The sequence below is a fragment of the Arachis hypogaea genome, chromosome 4 (assembly GCF_003086295.3).
Source record: "Arachis hypogaea cultivar Tifrunner chromosome 4, arahy.Tifrunner.gnm2.J5K5, whole genome shotgun sequence".
NCBI lineage: Eukaryota > Viridiplantae > Streptophyta > Magnoliopsida > Fabales > Fabaceae > Arachis > Arachis hypogaea.
Genome location: NC_092039.1, coordinates 45894832 through 45913468, shown reverse-complemented (window position 1 = coordinate 45913468; position 18637 = coordinate 45894832). Strand labels below are relative to the sequence as shown.

The window sequence follows — 18637 nt, the reverse complement described above, 5'->3', positions numbered from 1 at the left end:
TCAGAGACTATGTTTGCTAAGCTAGAGGGGCTCTGCTCAGAATTCTCTGTTTGTTGCTGAGAATATGATGGAAAGGGCTTGCTATTGCTAAATCTGTTTCTTCCACCATTATTAAAGCCTTGTTGAGGCTTTTGTTGATCCTTCCATGAGAAATTCGGATGATTTCTCCATGAGGAATTATAGGTGTTTCCATGGGGTTCACCCATGTAGTTCACTTCTGCCATTGTAGAGTTCTCAAGATCATAAGCTTCTTCTTCAGAAGATGCCTCTTTAGTACTGTTGGATGCATTTTGCCATCCATTCAGACTCTGAGAAATCATGTTGACTTGCTGAGTCAACATTTTGCTCTGAGCCAATATGGCATTCAGAGCATCAATTTCAAGAACTCCCTTCCTCTGAAGTGTCCCATTACTCACAGGATTCCTCTCAAAGGTGTACATGAATTGGTTATTTGCAACCATATAAATGAGTTCTTGAGCTTCTACAGGTGTTTTCTTTAAGTGAATGGATCCACCTGCAGAATGGTCCAATGACATCTTAAACAATTCAGACAGACCATCATAGAATATATCCAGGATGGTCCATTCTAAAAATATGTCAGAAGGACACTTTTTGGTCAGTTGCTTGTATCTCTCCCAAGCTTCATAGAGGGATTCTCCTTCTTTCTGTCTGAAGGTTTGAACATCCACTCTAATCTTACTCAGCTTTTGAGGAGGAAAAAGCTTGGCCAAGAAGGCCGTGACCAGCTTATCCCAAGAGTTCAGACTATCTTTAAGTTGAGAGTCCAACAATACTCTAGCTCTATCTCTTACAGCAAAAGGGAAAAACATAAGCCTGTAGATCTCGGGATCAACCCTATTTGTCTTAACAGTATCACAGATATGCAAGAATTCAGTTAAGAACTGAAAAAGATCTTCTGATGGAAGTCCATAAAACTTGCAATTCTGTTGCATCAGAGAACTAATTGAGACTTTAGCTCAAAGTTGTTTACTCCAATGGCAGGGATTGAGATGCTTCTTCCATGTAAGTTGGAATTTGGTGCAGTAAAGTCACCAAGCATCTTCCTTGCATTATTGTTGTTGTTATTATTTTCGACTGCCATCTCCTCTTCTTTTTTGAAAATTTCTGTAAGGTTTTCTCTGGATTGTTGTATTTTAGCTTCTCTTAGTTTCTTCTTCAGAGTCCTTTCAGGTTCAGGATCTGCTTCAACAAGAATGTTCTTGTCCTTGCTCCTGCTCATATAAAAAATAAGGGAACAGAAAATAATAATAGAGATCCTCTTTACCACAGTAGAGAGATTTCTTTATGTGAGTAGAAGAAAGAAGAAAAAAATCCAAACACAGGTAGAGGGGAGAAGAGGGTTCAAATTTTGAGTAGAAGAGGTGTTAGTAGATAAATAAATAAATAAATAGAAGATGATGAGAGAGAGGAGATTTCAAAAAAATTTTTTGAAAAATGGTTTGTGATTTTCGAAAATTAAAAGAAGAAATAAAATTAAAATTAAAATTTGAAATAATTAGTTAATTAAAAGAATATTGAAAAAGAGGGAGGTGATTTTCGAAAATTAGAGAGAGAAAAGTAGTTAGGTGGTTTTGAAAAAGATAAGAAATAAACAAAAAGTCAATTAGTTAGTTGAAAAAGATTTGAAAATCAATTTTGAAAAGATAAGAAGTTAGAAAAGATTTTGAATGATTTTGAAAAAGATATGATTTGAAAAAGATATGATTGAAATTTATTTTTGAAAAAGATTTGATTTTTAAAATTAAAATTGATTACTTGACTAACAAGAAACTAAAAGATATGATTCTAGAATTTAAAGATTGAACCTTTCTTAACAAGAAAGTAACAAACTTTAAATTTTTGAATCAATCACATTAATTGTTAGTAAAGTTTCGAAAATTATGAGATAAAATTAAGAAAAAGATTTTGAAAATCAATTTTTTAAAAATTTTCAAAATTAAATAAAAAATGAAAAAGATTTGATTTTTGAAAAAGTTTTGAAAAGATAAGATTTTTAAAAATTGAAATCTTGACTTGACTTACAAGAAACAACTAATTTTAAAATTTTTTGACTAAGTCAACCCAAAGATTTCAAAATTTATGAGGAAAATAAGGGAAAGATATTTTTTATTTTTGAATTTTTAATGAGGAGAGAGAAAAACACAAATATGACCCAAAACATGAAAATTTTGGATCAAAACCAATGATGCATGCAATAACACTATGAATGTCAAGACGAACACCAAGAACACTTTGAATGTCAAGATGAACATCAAGACTTATTTTTGAAAATTTTTTCAAGAAAAGAAAAACATGCAAGACACCAAACTTAGAAATTTTTCATGCTTAGACACTATGAATGCAAAAATGCATATGAAAAACAACAAAAGACACAAACCAAGAAAATATGAAGATCAAACAAGAAGACTTTATCAAGAACAACTTGAAGATCATGAAGAACACATGCATGAATTTTCGAAAAATGCAAAAATTTTAAAATATGCAATTGACACCAAACTTAAAAATTAACACTAGACTCAAACAAGAAACACAAAATATTTTTGATTTTATGATTTTTTTAAAAAAAATTTTGGATTTTTCGAAAATAATTTTGTAAAAACGAAAAAAAGAAGAAAATTATTTTTTTGAAAGATTTTTGAAAACTTTTTGAAAATAGAATAAAGGAAAATTACCTAATCTGAGCAACAAGATGAACCGTCAGTTGTCCAAACTCGAACAATCCCCGGCAACGGCACCAAAAACTTGGTAGGCACAAAATTGTGATCATCAACAATGGCGCCAATAGACTTGGTGCTCTTAAATATGAATCACACTTCGTCACAACTTCGCACAACTAATTAGCGAGTGCACTGGGTCGTCCAAGTAATATCTTACGTGAGTAAGGGTCGATCCGACGGAGATTGTCGGTATGAAGCAAGCTATGGTCATCTTGTAAATCTCAGTTAGGCATATTCAAATGGTTATAATGATTTTCGAATATAAAGATAAATAAAGCATAAAATAAAGATAGAGATACTTATGTAAATCATTGGTGGGAATTTCAGATAAGTGTATGGAGATGCTTTGTCCCTTCTAAATCTCTGCTTTCCTACTGCTTTCATCCAATCCTTCATACTCCTTTCCATGGCAAGCAGTATGTAGGGTGTCACTGTTGTCAATGACTACTTCCCATCCTCTCAGTGAAAATGGTCCAAATGCTCTGTCACAGCACGGCTAATCATCTATCGGTTCTCAATAATGTCGGAATAGGATCCATTGATCCTTTTGCGTCTGTGACTACGCCCAACACTCACGAGTTTGAAGCTCGTCACAGTCATTCAATCCCTGAATGCTACTCGAAATACCACAGACAAGGTTTAGACTTTCCAGATTCTCAAGAATGCTGCCAATGGATTCTAGCTTATACCACGAAGATTCTAATTAAGGAATCCAAGAGATACACGCTCGATCTAAGGTAGAACGAAAGTGGTTGTTAGTCACGCGTTCCTAGGTGAGAATGATGATGAGTGTCACAGATCATCACATTCATCATGTTGAAGTGCAGCGAATATCTTAGAACAAGAATAAGCTGAATTGAATAGAAAATAGTAGTAATTGCATTAATACTCGAGGTACAGCAGAGCTCCACACCTTACTCTATGGTGTGTAGAAACTCTACCATTGAAAATACATAAGTGATAAAGGTATTCATTGGTTCCAGCCATAGAGAGGGAAACAGGATAACCAAGACGACTAATACAATGGTAAAAAGTCCTATTTATACTAAACTAGTTATTAGGGTTTACAGGAATAAGTCTAAGTGCAGAAATCCACTTTCGGGGCCCACTTTGGTGTGTGCTTGTGCTGAGCTTGAGCTTTACACGTGCAGAGGCTCCTCTTGGAGTTAAACGCCAAGTTGTAACGTGTAATTGGCATTTAACTCTGGTTTGTGACGTATTTCTGGCATTTTACTCCAGAATGCAGCATGAAACTGGTGTTAAACGCCAGTTTGCATCATCTAAACTCGAATAAAGTGTGGACTATTATATATTGATGAAAAGCCCTGGATGTCTACTTTCCAACTCAATTAAGATCGCGCCATTTGGAGTTTTGTAGCTCCAGAAAAGCCATCTTGAGTACAGGGAGGTCAGAATCCAACAACATCAGCAGTCCTTTTTCAGCCTGAATCAAATTTTTGTTCAAGTCTCTCAATTTCAACCAGAAAATACCTGAAATCATAGAAAAATACACAAACTCATAGTAAAGTCTAGAAATGTGAATTTTGCATAAAAACTAATAAAAATATCTCTAAAAGTAGCTAGATCCTACTAAAAACTACCTAAAAACAATGCCAAAAAGCATATAAATTATCTGCTCATCACTCATGCATTTTGATATGCTTTCTTCTCTTTATTTGCACACACTATTTATACTGGTGTGTTAAATAAATAAAAATAAAAACATGGTTTAAATAAATCCTATGTGAGGTAAGCTTACTTACCAAACCTCTTTTAGTTGCTTCCTAGTTCTTTTCATGTGGCCAGTAATTCAAATTCAACCTTTTGTAGTTTATTTCTTTTTGTTGTAAGAGTATTTTATCTAAGTCTGTCCATGGTCTTATCATGTGTTAAATTTTAGGAGTATCTTTAATAAAAAGCAACAAAAAAAACTCAAATCCATATCACCTCTATTTCACTCATGCACCCTTTGTGATGTGTTAGCATAATGTTTATAATATTTATCATTTTACATAAAATCCATTCTCTTATATGTTTATTGAAAAGAAAAGGTTTTATTTTGCTAGTTCTAATGGTATAATAATGAGTAGATTGTGATTTAAGAATAAAATTTGACATTGAATCTAAATGTCATTCATTTCTCTGATGTATTATCTTGTTATCTCCTCTTTTCATAAACTCAGTATAATAGTTTCTAATTATAGAAGGGTTATGAATATCTATGCTGTAATTATGCTTTTTTGTGCTTGTTTTTTCGAAGTCTACTAATAACTCAGAGCAACTAGCATATTTAAGCAAGGATTCACAATGAAACTTGAAAAATCAATGTAATAGTTGTCAAATTTGGTAAACTAATTGAAGTATTAGATAGCATTGTGTTTTGGAAATGCAATATTTGTAGAGTTGTTTCACTATTTTTGAAGTACAACACATTTTTTCATCGATGGAAGAATTACATTTCAAAATTAATGAGGAATATATGCATGATTTCTTTAGTGATTTATTTATGAGTTGTTCATTTGTAGTTCAATATTTTTCAACTTTTTTCCATGCTTGCAATTTGATATTTCTAAATTATTTGATTTTTTTTTGCTGTAGTTATTGCTAGAGTGGTAACCGTTGCTGAAATATTGAAAAATAATAGGCTTGCTGTTGAAAGGAGTAAGACATTTCATATTTGCTGATTTTAGATTATGTTATCTTATTCCTTATGATCTGTTGCATTGTATTATAAGATTTTTCTTTATTTGTGGCAGTTTTTTTTTTTTTTTTTTTTTTGTGGAGGTTTATAACCCCCACCAAATAATTTATGGGGATTTCTAAACCCCCAAAATTTGAGGTGCCACGAGGTCTTTTGTGGGGTTTTTAGGAACCTCCACAATCTATTCAGTGGGGATTTTGTATGTGTTTAGTGGGGGTTTTGTATTGAATTTTTGTGGCAATTTTAAATCACTTTTGTGACAGTTTAAAACCTCCACAAATTAATTTTTTTAATTTAACAAAAATTAACTATTTTCTGATTTTTAAACCTCCACAAACTCTGTAATTATTTATTTACTTTTAATTTCAAATCATTCATTAATTTCATCTCATTTACATACTCTCAAATTAAAAATTTATTTTTTAATATCAAAATTTAAAAACTAAATCTTTTATAATACAATTTCTCAATATAAAACAACTCTACATATAAAAAAAATTCTCAATGTCAATAGTTCCAAACATAATTACATATGGTATTGTGCTACACAACTATTACTGTTTTTTTTTTAAAAGTAAAATAAAACAACTTCAATATTTCAATATCATCTAATTACATAAAACAAATACACATAAAAAAATTTAAAGCATACACACAAACTAAGCTCTAAAATTTTAACATTAATAGTATATAATTACACTGAAGGTCCCCATCCTGAAAGACCTTTTAACATTATCAAGTTAATTTATGTTGCTTTCTGTGTAGCTGAATTTCTTCCTCAGTAGAACCACATAGCTCAAGTCCTCAATCACCTTAATTCATTAATCACTAATTAACCACAATTACAGACTTAATTATTTCAAATCATATATATAGACTAGAGACAAAACCTTGTGAATTGCTCCCAATTGAACAACACCTTCTCTTACAGTAATGAGAGCTATGGTCTGCATCAAGAAACAATAAAGATCCAATGATGTAGACACATGAATATAAATGTTTATTATTTTCTTATCATAATCATCATAATAAATACTACCTTTTATTCGAGATTGGAACTGTGCTTCCCAAGTCCTAGGATGCTGTTATTAAGAATATAATTAAGCATGAAATCATGAAGTTGTAATTAAGAGTAAGATTATTAATGAATTAATTAATAAGTAGTATTAACTGAATCAGCCAAATTATGCCACGCTGACAAGAAGTTGATTTCTTGTTCATTAGGCTCTTTGTATATCCATTTGTGACTGTGATCTGCAGCAACTTTCCCTATCAACCTGCACTTATTCAATTCCACCCATCACAATAATAATTAATAATTATATTATTGATAATCACATAACATAAATAGAAGAAGAAGAACCATTATTATTATTTTTACGATTATTATTATTAGGACAATCACCAGAGTTTATTTCAGGTGCTGCTGCTGACGCTGCAAAGTTGCAGAATCCATCTTCCCACACCAATATCCTAATAATATATCATAAAAACTTTTAATCGATTACAAATTCCAAGATAAAGATCAAATATCAAGATAATTATCAAGAAAAATAGTGTGAAAAGCAAATGATATCCCTGATCGGTATGGATTATATGATCAGTCATTCTTTAAACTATGAAAGTTACTACAAAAGAAAGAAAAAAATGTCCAATTTCTTAGGTTAGATACCTGGATAAATAGATGATATCCCTCTGTCTAAGCAGGATCAGCAGGATTTGGCTGGTCAAGCAAATCCTGGATACCAACAAGAATTTGCTTCACTGTTATAGCTGGTCTCCACCCCTACAATGACAATAAATCTGTAAACCTGTTTGCCCACTGACATGTAAATCAAATTATATAAGTTAGTCTCAAGCAGTCCTACACAAGAGAGATGAACTTACACTATCTTCATTAAGTATAGACAAGCAAACAGTTCCAGATGGATAGACATTAGGGTGGAAGAAGCCTTGTGGGAATTTAGACCATCTCCAGTAAGAAACTCATCCCAGTTCCTGTTTATAGCCCACCTGTCATAAAAAGTAACTCCACATCAGCTTTTGCGTCATAAACAGTAAATAGGAACTCACAACATCTCTCTCTTCTCCATTAGGAGGAACTAACTTTAGTCCCTATTGTGGTCCCGCTTAATTAATTAATTAAAATACTTGAAATTAATTTAATTAATTTTTTTGAATAATATAATTTAAATTTATAAATTTATAAATAATTAACTATTAAAAGATATTAATATTAAATAAATTCATATATAATAATAATAATACATAATATAAATTCGGGGTTACATGTAAGACCCAAAACCTTTGGAAAAAGGGGCTATCATTAGCTAATTTCAAATTCAGTGTTTCTGTAGCTTTAATTTCAAAAATTTCTCTATTAAAAAAAATTAAAGCAAATTTTGATTTATTGAATTTGAGATAAGTTATGATTATTATCCAATTTTTATAATTATTAGATTATTTTCTATATTTAAATCATAAAATTGGTAGTTGTGAAATAATAAGGATTTTTATATGATTTTGGACTAAATAATTAATATTTTAAAATATTAATACCACTGTTTTGAGAAAATAAAGGATTTAATTATATTATTTCTAATTATTTGATTTGGACCTTTTATTGAAAATAATTTGTAAAATTGATGAGCCAATAGTATTTTTATGCTTTATTATTGTTGGGTTAAAATCTATTTTTAATTACTATATTGGCCCTATTTTTATTTGAAATTACGAAACTACCGCTAACCCTAAAAACCCTAACCCAGTTACCCATTCCCTCTAACCCTACAGCCATCAAAACCTTCTCCCAACAATCAGCAGCAGCAACGGCTGCAAAGATGAAAGAAAGAAAGAAATAGAAAGGGAAGCAGGGGAAGGGGGTCCGCCAGAAGAGGAAAGGGGAGATCTGAGAGTGAGGGTTTCGCTACCAGTGGAAGGAGGGAAGCTCGCTGCGCCGCGCTGCCGCAGCAGTCCATGCTGCCAGGGTCTCCGTCGCCAAGCTCCCTCACCGTTGCACCACCACGTTGCCACCGATCTGCCGCCACCATGGCCATCGCGAAGGAGGGAACCCAGAACAGAGAGGCGCACGAAGAAGAGAAGCTTGCGGCTAGCCTTGTCGCCGCCACTGCTTCCGTGTCTTCCAACGGCGCTACTATCGCCGCCGTGAATCGCGGCCAGAGGGGGAGCGAGAGCCCAGGAGAGAGGCGTGTCGCACTCTGCTGTGGTCGAGCCAGCCTTGCTGCCTCCGCTGTTGGGGGTTGTTTCCATCACAGTCGTCGGCAAGAGGGAGAGAGCAGTGCGGGAGAAACAGAACGCGATGGAGGAGAAGCCGGCTCCGCCACTGCCGATCTGCTGCTCTGTGGTGCTTAGCTAAAGCTTCTGCACTGTTGCTGCCGAAGGAGGAGGACGCCATGCCATTGTTCTGGTCGCCTGGAGCCGTCCGGTGGCTACTGGAACAACCATCGGGGATGTCGCCGCTTGGCTCAGTCACTTCACCTTAGTTACGGTAAGAGTTACATTCCGGAACCCTTGAAAATCTGCACTTTGTTATATTTGGGTAGGAATCCTAAGGTTTTGATAACGTAGGGCTAAGTTCGAGTTATGGCATGTCACGGTTAGAGTTGCTGTTGCTGTTACGAGTAGTTGGGGCTGAGGTTGCCTCTGCTGCCGGAAAACTCTGCCGGCACCATTGCCGAAGTCCGATTGCTGCTGCCGCTCAAGGTGGCTGTCGGGCTGCCGCCGAACCGGTTCAAAGACCGCCACTATTTCGGTTCAGCCGCTCTTTCTTCGGTTCGGTAAGCGTTTCGACTTGAAAGCCCTTTCGTTACTATTCTATTATCTCACGCTGAGGTTTGTGGCATTAATTGCTGTACGATTGAGTTTCAGTTGTTGTATATTGCGATTAGAGTTGTTGAGACTGTTGCGAAAGTGGCTTGAAACCGAGGTTTTGGTTGCCGGGATTTTGACTGTTGATTTCGGGTCGAGGCGGAAAGAACTTATGAGGCGTTTGGGTTATGGAATTTGCGTTTTGAGGTAGGGACGCTTTCCAAAAATTATGTTTTACGCATTGGAATTATTACATATGGATACTGAATGTGAGATATTGTGTATTTAGTGATTGTATTTGCCTTATGTATTATTTGATTGACTCGAACTATTATGGATGTTGGTTTGACTGAATTGTTGTGCGGCTTTGTGAAATGTAACGTTTTGAAGTTGATTCTTTAAAGATTTGAAATATGAGTTTAATCCGTTGAGGATTGATTTGAATTGAGTTAATTATTGTGATGATGTGAAACGTCGAATGCACTTTTGAATTCAGCCTGGTTTACTTTAATCGACTCGGTTTTGGACAAATGATTTGTTATTTAGCCGTTTCTTTAAAGCTTTGGAAATGAGTTAAATTGGTTGATATTGAGTTGATTTTGAAATGGTTTTCCTGAGATATGCCACTGAGGCGACTGTTGGATTTAGCTTGCTTTTGAATTGATTTCTGGTTTTGAGCTGTTGAAAAGGAAAGAGAAACGGTTTAGTTGGGACCCGAATCGGGTGGCAAAAGTCTAAGTTGTAGGGGAGGTGCTGCCGAAATTTCTATAAAATCTTAGTCTTGTTTGAAAGGTTATTTAAAAAGGGTTGGATTTGAGAAATTGTATTATTTGATTTATTAAAAAGATATTTATGTTTTCAAGCTTAATTTATTTAATGAACTTTATACGTTGAGTTTGGCTCATTTAGAAATGAACTATTTTTACCGTTTGAATCACTGAAGGAAAGAATGATGCTCTAATATTGATTTTAATATAAAAGGGAGCTTTTAGTGATTTTAAATGAATCTAGACTTTTAATTGAGTAATCAAGTTTGAGGCATTTTGGAAGAGTTAGAAAAATGGATTCCAAAAAGAAACCTGAAAGTGGTTTGATTCAAATGAACCGGTTCCGTTTCAAATGAGTCGATTTTTGGACCGGGTTGGAACTTGTGATTTAGTATGGCCGGTTTTATATAGTAAATTCAATTTTATTTACTTGAATTGAGAATCTATGATTTTAAGAGTTTCATTGAATTTTAAGGAATTGATATGGGTTGACCTTCCCTAAAGACTTGGGACTCTGCCGAGAAACTTTTGTTATAAAATCCCATTGTTGGATGGGTGATTTTGAATACTTTGAAATAAATCCTTAACTTGCCATGGTTTTGAAAGTTTTGGAAAGAGAATGCCGAGAGTGGCTTTGATTTAAAAAGGGAACTCACTTTTAGAAAATTTGGCTTTTGAGCCTGAGATGATTTGAGAAACGAGATTTCTAAAGCCAAGGCTGAAAAGAGTTGAAACTTGATTTCAAAGTGAAATGAATAGAGAAATGATTTATGGCTTAAATGCCGATTTCATGAATTTGATGATTTTGAATGTGGAAGTGCTGTTTTGTTGTGAGCCAGAATGGCTGTGTATGATATGAATATTGGCTGGTTCTGGATTGAACCGTGAGCCGGATGGCTGAGATGGATGTTGATCCATGATTGAGAATGAAAGCATTTATGCTGAAACATTGATAAGTTGTGATGTTGCACTTCCACTATCGGAGATAAGAGTTTCCCTGGGAGGAAGCAGTGGCTAGCCACCAGGTGGAGACTCGAAGCTCTTTTGACCCTATGTCGTCAGGGTGGCCGGGCACTGTGAAATTCCCGGATGAGCTCACCCCCATAAATATTCACCAGTGAGGGTGATGGATATGGATCATGATTATGATCAAGTTTATATTGAGTATAACTCGAGTTGGGGAGACACGACAGAGGGACAGTCCAATGGTTAGCTACCAGGACTTGTCGGATTGGCTCTATAACCGACAGATGATATCATCAGCCACTAGGGACAGGCATGCATCATATGCATCTATGTGACATTGTTTGGGTTTGCATATTGTACTTGGTTTGCCTATGTGATTACTTGTGATTACTTGCTACTTGTTCTACTTGCTGTAACTGTTTGTTTGTGCTTGAACTTCCTATCTGTGTTTGCAACTGGGACTCTGTTGGTTTGTGGTGATTGGTTGTTGGATTGGATTGTTTGGGCCTAGGGCCGTGGTTAAATTGAGATGGACCGAAGGTTGATTCCGGTTTTATGTTTCTGGTTTGGAAAACTATGAAAGGCTATTTTGGTTCAGTATAGATAAACCTTTTTGAAAGGCTTTCGATGATTTAAGGATTGAACGGTTCCTCTTTCAAAAAAAAAAGATTTCCGACTTTACTTTTATTGTAAACTGTTGTTTTTGAAAAGAGGCATAAGACGGTTATTAATCACTGGTTCGGGTTATCTTCATGTATCCTATTGCAGTAGTTTCCAAAAAAAAACCTCTATTGAGAACCCTTTCGAGGATGATGTTCTCACCCCCCTACATTTTTCCCCTTTCAGGATTTGGGCGCAGAAGTTACGAAGAGTTTATTTATTTGTTATTGAGATGCTCTGTATTGCTTTAGATTATTATTTTTGTACCCTCGCCTTTATCTTGATATATTCTATAAGGGATAGGAATTGTATTGGATAATGTTTGTAATATTATATATATATATATATATATATATATGGATGTACTCTTTATGAGTTTCTGTAAGTTGTATGGCATGTATGGATGTACGTTGTATAGCAAAAGTATTCTTGAGAGCGGTATTGCGGTTTAAAGTTTTAAACAGGCTCATATTTTAGTATTAAATAGTATAAGTGTCGTCGTAATGTCCGAGCTATCAGAGTTGCGTAGCCGGAAGCGTGAGCTTTGGTAGTTAGGGTGTTACATTATACTATTTGTAAAGTTACTTAATACAAAGAAAAACATAATTAAGCTTTATAGTTGACGATAAGCATTGCGAAATTGCCACATGTGTTCAATCAAGTCCTCTTTCAATTGTCTATGCTGCTGCCTATTTCGAAGTTGGGCATTTCTTTGGAGAAATTAATGGTATGATGCGAAATCTTCTTCTCCCAGCTGAGGTTGTGATAAGCCATTTTCGACATCATCATACTCCAAGCCCTGAGCAAAATTTCCTGCATAAGTGTCTCTTTCATCCTCAACAATCATATTATGCAATATAATACAAGCTCTCATTATGTTGGCAAGCTTCTTCTTTTCCCCAAAACGAGTTGGACCACGTATAATTGCAAAGCGTGCTTGGAACACTCTGATAAACCCCATTTGTAGGGCTTATCTTATGCTTGATTTAGGGGATTTTATAACCTTTTACCCACATTTATGCAATGAAATAGCATGGTTTTGTATATTCTCCTTTAATTGTTCTTAAGAGTGAAAACATGCTTTTTAGGACTTAAAATAGCTAAATTTAATTCACCTTGATTCTATTAGATGCCTTGATATGTTTGTTAAGTGATTTCAGATTTAGGAGGCAAAGATTGGATCAAGGGAATGAAGAAAAAGCATGTAAAGTTGGAGAACTCATGAAGAAATAACGGAACCAAAAAGCTGTCAAGCCGACCTCTTTGCACTTAATTCATCATAACTTGAGCTACAGAGGTCGAATTGATGCGGTTCCAGTTGGGTTAGAAAGCTAACATTCGGGGCTTTGAAACGATATAAGATTTGCCATAGTTGCATCGCGAATAGGGGCACGCACGTGCACGGTACGCAGACGCGCCGATGGTGGCACATGACCCACTTAATGCAACACGTGGCCAGTGATTTTAGAAGGCTTGTGGGTCCAATCCAACTCATTTCTGATGCTATTTAAGCCAAGGATTGAAGAGGAATCAACATACTTTTGACCATTAGTCATAGTTTAGTTTTAGAAGTAGTTTCTAGAGAGAGAAGCTCTCACTTCTCTCTAGGATTAGGATTAGGATTAGGTTTAGTTCTTAGATTTAGATTTTAATTCATCTTCTTCTACTTCTATCTTTTCAATTCCTTGTTGTTAGATTCATCCTTCTTCTATTCTTTTGTTGTAATTTCCTTTATGTTGTTCTTGTGTTTTGTTGTAGATCTACTTTTGTTTCTTCTACTCTCTTTCAACTCAATCAAGGTAATTCATAATAAATGTGTTTCTTTTGATTGTTGTTGTTAATTCATTTCAATAATTGTTGTTAGATTTCATTCTTGTTATCAATTTACTATGCTTTCCTTTTATGCCTTCTAAGTGTTTGATGAAATTCTTGGTTGGATTTTAGAGTAGAGTTTTATGTTCTTGGCTTGGAAAGGTAACTTAGGAACTCTTGAGTTACTAATGTCCAAGTAATTGATGATTGAGATCCATTGACTCTAGTTCTCACTAATTGAATTAGTGGAGAGTTAGGACTAATGGACTAGGATTGATATAGCTCATTTGACTTTCCTTTACTACTAGTTAGAGGATGATTTAATGAGATTAATCCTTGCCAATTCTCATATTGTGGTTAGTGATTAGGATAGAGATCCTTGACCACCAACCCTTGTCAAGACCTTTTTAGGCCTTAGTTTACTTTCTTGCCATTTCTCTTTCATGCTTCTTATCAAAACCCCAAAATAACTCACAACCAATAACAAGACACTTTATTGTAATTCCTAGGGAGAACGACCCGAGGTTTGAATACTTCGGTTTATAAATTTTAGGGGTTTGTACTAGTGACAAACAACTTTTTGTATGAAAGGATTATTGTTTGGTTTAGAAACTATACTTGCAACGAGAATTCATTTGTGAAATTCTAAACCGTCAAAAAACCGTTCATCAAAATGGCGCCGTTGCCGGAGATTTGCAATGGTGTTATGTTATTGGTTATTGTACATATGTGAATATTGTGAATAGGTTTATCTTTTGTTTGTTTCTTAATTTTTGTTAGTTTTATTTTATTCTCTCACTATGAATTCTCACTTTGGCTTTGAGTTTGGTTCTAATTGTGTTGTAGGAAATGTGGACTTTAATGATAACATGTACCAAGGATGGAACGAACAAAGATGGGAGGAGCCTCAAGGAATTGATCACTCCTATTGGCAACAACCTCTAGATACTTATAGGTATAATTTCCATCCTAATGCATGCCAATTTAACGGCTATGATTACTCTTTTTGTGACACTCAACAACCACCATCATATGCCTATGAATCTCATCCTCAACATGGACCTCAACCATACTCACAAGCCTTTCCACATCAAGCACCTTCCTATGATCCATATCCACCATATGACCAATCATCCATCCCATATTCTTATGACCATTATGAGCAAGAATCTTTAGAACCACCACAACCCTATCAAGATTACTCCCAAGAACCACCTCAATACACACCATCTCCACAATTTTATCAAGAGGAACCACCTTCCTACCATGAATCCTCTCTCCAAAATAATGAACCTTCTTACTCACCCCAAGCCTCAATGGACGATTCTCTCACTTTGTTACTTCAAGGGCAAGAAGCCATGAAGCGGGATACATTTGAGTTTGTGACCAATTTGACCAAGGTGGTGCATGCTCTAGCCCACCAATGTTTGAATACTCAAGTTTCCCCCGTAGCCACATGTGGAAAACCTAAAGAAGAGCAAAGCATGAAGGAGAGATTGAAAACTCCGGTGGGGGATGAGGGATGCCATTTTGTATTGGAGCAACTAGAGGAAGCCATGATTATTGAAGAAAAGGAAGAAGTGGTCGAAGATTTAGGAGATGTTGAAAGTCCAAGGGGATGTAGCATCATGGAGAACCCTTCCAAGAAGCTTGATATTGATGTTGAAGAGGGTGCGCAACCTCCAAGGCAAGTCATAGTTGAAGACTTGGAAGAGGTTTATCAAGAGATGGATTCAATCATGGATGAATTTCTATCTACAATCGAATCCTCCCCCATTGGACATGGAGTTGAAATTATAGAAGAGTGTGCACAACCTCCCATACCCTTGGTGAGCAATGCGAAAGAGAGTGAATCGAAAGAGAGCTACCAAGAGGAAAAAGTTGGCATGGTGTATATTGAAATTGAAGAATATGAAGAGGTTGATCTAGAGATGGATTCATTCATCAATGAATTCCTATCCAAAATTGACTCACCTCCCATTGGGCAAAATGAAGTTCTTGAAGGCAACACCAAGCCAAGTGATGAAAGGGAAAAGATTGAAATTGAAGAAGCTAGTGAAGAGGTGAAGATAGTCAAGAAAGAGCACGAGGGAGTGGAGCTTGCAAGATCATTGAGACCACCCCTTCCAAAGTTACCATCCAACACAACATTCAAGTGGGTAAAATTCTTATCCCTAAGCTTTACTTTCTCACTTGAATATGGTTTAGTTGAAAATGATGGTCAACTTAGAGCTCTTTGTGGAGTTAAGAGTATGAGAGAGTTGTGTAGTGGTTGGAAACGTCATTCTAAGCTCATGAAGGTTGTAAGCTCAAAACTCAAGAGCAATGGTTGGAGTAGAACCAAATTGCATGGGTCTAGGAAGTTGTTTGGAAGCTTCTTTGAGAGTTCTAAGGTCATGCCACCCACATGGACTAATAATGATCAACTTAAAGATGGGTGTAGAAACAAGATATGGGATCCCGGTATACATGAGGATCAACTTTGGGAGCCCCAAGCTTGTGAAGAACTGCATCAACACTTGGTGCAACAAATAAGAAGTCTTGGGGCACAATGGAGAACCAAGCATTGGTGGGAGTTCCAAGATGAGTACAAGCACAAGCCACCTTGAGAGGAGCTCTCCATAAGTCCAACTTAAGGACAATAAACAAAAGTGCTAGGTGGGAGACACCCCACCATGGTAACATCTTTTCATTTTCTTTCTTTGTAGATATTGGTAGAATTAGTTTAATTTCATGTTTTTATTGGTTTGTTAAGTTTAGTTAGAAGTATAATATGATAAATAAGGTTTTAGGGTGTTTTGGCATCTTTTTGTTGGATTGAAAGGCTTGGATTGGTGCAAGAACTTCGAAAAAAAATTTTGAAAACAGAACACCATCCACGCGTGCGCGCACATAACGCGTACGCGCACCTGAGCATTTTTCGACCATCCACGCGGACGCGCATTGTACGCGTATGCGTGGATGCGAAAATTCGACCCCAGCCAAAAACCCGAGAGTTAGGCCTGCACTGTGCGAACATTGGGCCTAAGGCACAAGTCTATGCACGCGTGTGCGCACCTGGCGCGTACGCGCACACGATCTTAAGTTCGCAATGCACGCGCACGCATGCTGTGCGCGCGTGCGTCGATTGTACGATCCACACTCCTGGTACTTTTACCAGAGAGTTGTGCCACTTTTGGGCCAACACTAAGCCTCTCGCGTAACACGACGCACGCGTGCGCGCACTTGGCGCGTACGCGTCCTTCGACCAATATACCCATTGACGCGTAAACGTGCATGACACGCACGCGTCGGTAAAAAAAAGAGTTTTTTTTCTCCCCTTCCATTTTCTTTTGCTTATCACATTCGCATACTTCTACTCTTCCCATTTTCATTTAGTTTTTGCAGCATGTTTTCATTTTTTTAAGTCATTTTAATAATGGTGTTGCATCTTTCTACTCAATTGTTGAGGATTCCTTGCATTACTTTGGTGCCTCTTGACTTGTTTCATATTGTTGGGTGATGTTTCTTTTCAAATCAATGCTCGATCTTTTATGCACTTGTGTTCTTTGTGCATTGATATGACCTTATATTGTCTTTCATGGCCCACTCTCTCTTGTTCGAACTTGATGCTCATCATGCTCTTCATACTTTGACCTTACTCTTGCATCAAGTATCATTGATATGCCATTTTCTCTTATTGTTCCCTCCTCTACATGTTGTAGCTAACATGTAGTAGGGAATCATACTCTTATTTGGCATTAGCCCCCGCCTATGTTCTAATTGCCTTGATATCTTTGTTATAGGCTTAATTTTCTTTCTTTCTTTCCTTTTGGGTTGGCCACAAATACGGAAGGAAAGGAAAAGCTTTTAAATGGGGCAACAAACAAGTCATCCGCACAACCTTTTGAAGGAGCTCATCTTATAACCACTTATCGTCCTTCTTGTGTGCATTATTCTCTTTCTATGAATGTAATCTTTGATTTGTTTGATTCTTTATGTCTATTATTTTGTGTATTCATGCATTTATATGAGTGAGGCCATTGTTTCATTAGCTCACTTACCCAAATGGCCTTACCTTCTATCTTCCTTTGTTAGCCAAATTTGAGCCTACGATTAACCCACTTTGTTCTTAATTTAGCACATTACAAGCCTTAAAGCGGAAAGCAATAAAAGTCCTTATTTGGATCTTTGATTAGCTTAGGCTAGTGTGTGTGAGTATCATTCAAGTGTGGGAACCTTGGGACATTGGGTGAATAAAAGGGTAGTTTTGTATTATTATTGTAAATATTGGGAATTGGGTACATACTCATGCGTTAATTAAATGTAAGACCTTATGCATTGATATTCTTGAAAAAAAATGAGAAAAATAAAAGAAAAAAAAGAAAAAAAAGAAAAAAAATAAATGTGAAAAAAAGAAAAAGAAAAGAAAAGAAAAAAATAGGAAAAGAAAGAAAAAGAAGAAAAACAATAAAAAGGGGACAAAATGCCCCAAAGTGAAGTCCAATAAGAGTCAATGCATAAGTATTATGAAATGAAAAAGAAAATGCATGAGTATGTGAAAAAGTGAGAATTATGGGTAGTTAGGTTAGCTTTTAATTGTATTAGGTCATTATATAGGTTAGGTGGGAAAGTCTAGGTTAATCAAAGATTCAAATATTTAGTCCACTTAACCATATACAATCCTACCTTGACCCTAGCCCCATTACAACCAAAGAATAAGACCTCATGATAATTGTATGCATGCATGAAATAATTGTTGATTGTTAGATAAAAAACAAATTTTGGAAAGCATGATTAGAGGAGAATTGAGAGAATTGACCCTACACACTTGAGCGACTAGAGTGCAAACACTTCCGGTGAGGGTTCGATGCTCGACTCCTTGATTCCCGGCTTTCATGAGCACCCTTCTTGCAAGTCTACTTGAACTTCAATTTTTATACTAAAATTGGTAGGATTCATGAATCGTCATATAACCTTAGCCCTACCCGTTTATACATGCCCTTGGAGGATTGATTTATTTTTAACCAAGTAGGTAGAATCATTTTTGCATCTAGTTGCATTCATGTAGATAGGATGCATATAGATAGGTTACATTGAATAAATGTTGATGCCCTTTGCTTTCTTTTGGGTTAAGCATGAGAACATGCTTGGTTTAAGTGTGGGGAGGTTGATAAACCCCATTT

General features: G+C 35.8%; 1 long non-coding RNA gene and 1 other non-coding gene across 2 annotated transcripts; one reads left to right on the top strand and one right to left on the bottom strand.

Moving 5' to 3' along the window:
- The first annotated feature begins 591 nt into the window (after window positions 1–591).
- Window positions 592–698, top strand: LOC112799518 (small nucleolar RNA R71). The gene has a single exon (XR_003201094.1). It is a non-coding gene; the product is annotated as a small nucleolar RNA R71 (small nucleolar RNA).
- Window positions 699–6099: 5401 nt separating this feature from the next.
- Window positions 6100–7420, bottom strand: LOC140184314 (uncharacterized). Its single transcript, XR_011880746.1, has 7 exons — window positions 7327–7420; window positions 7112–7225; window positions 6845–6912; window positions 6611–6716; window positions 6479–6521; window positions 6330–6386; window positions 6100–6251 (listed from the first exon to the last, which is right to left on the bottom strand). It is a non-coding gene; the product is annotated as an uncharacterized lncRNA (long non-coding RNA).
- Between the last annotated feature and the right edge of the window lie 11217 nt (window positions 7421–18637).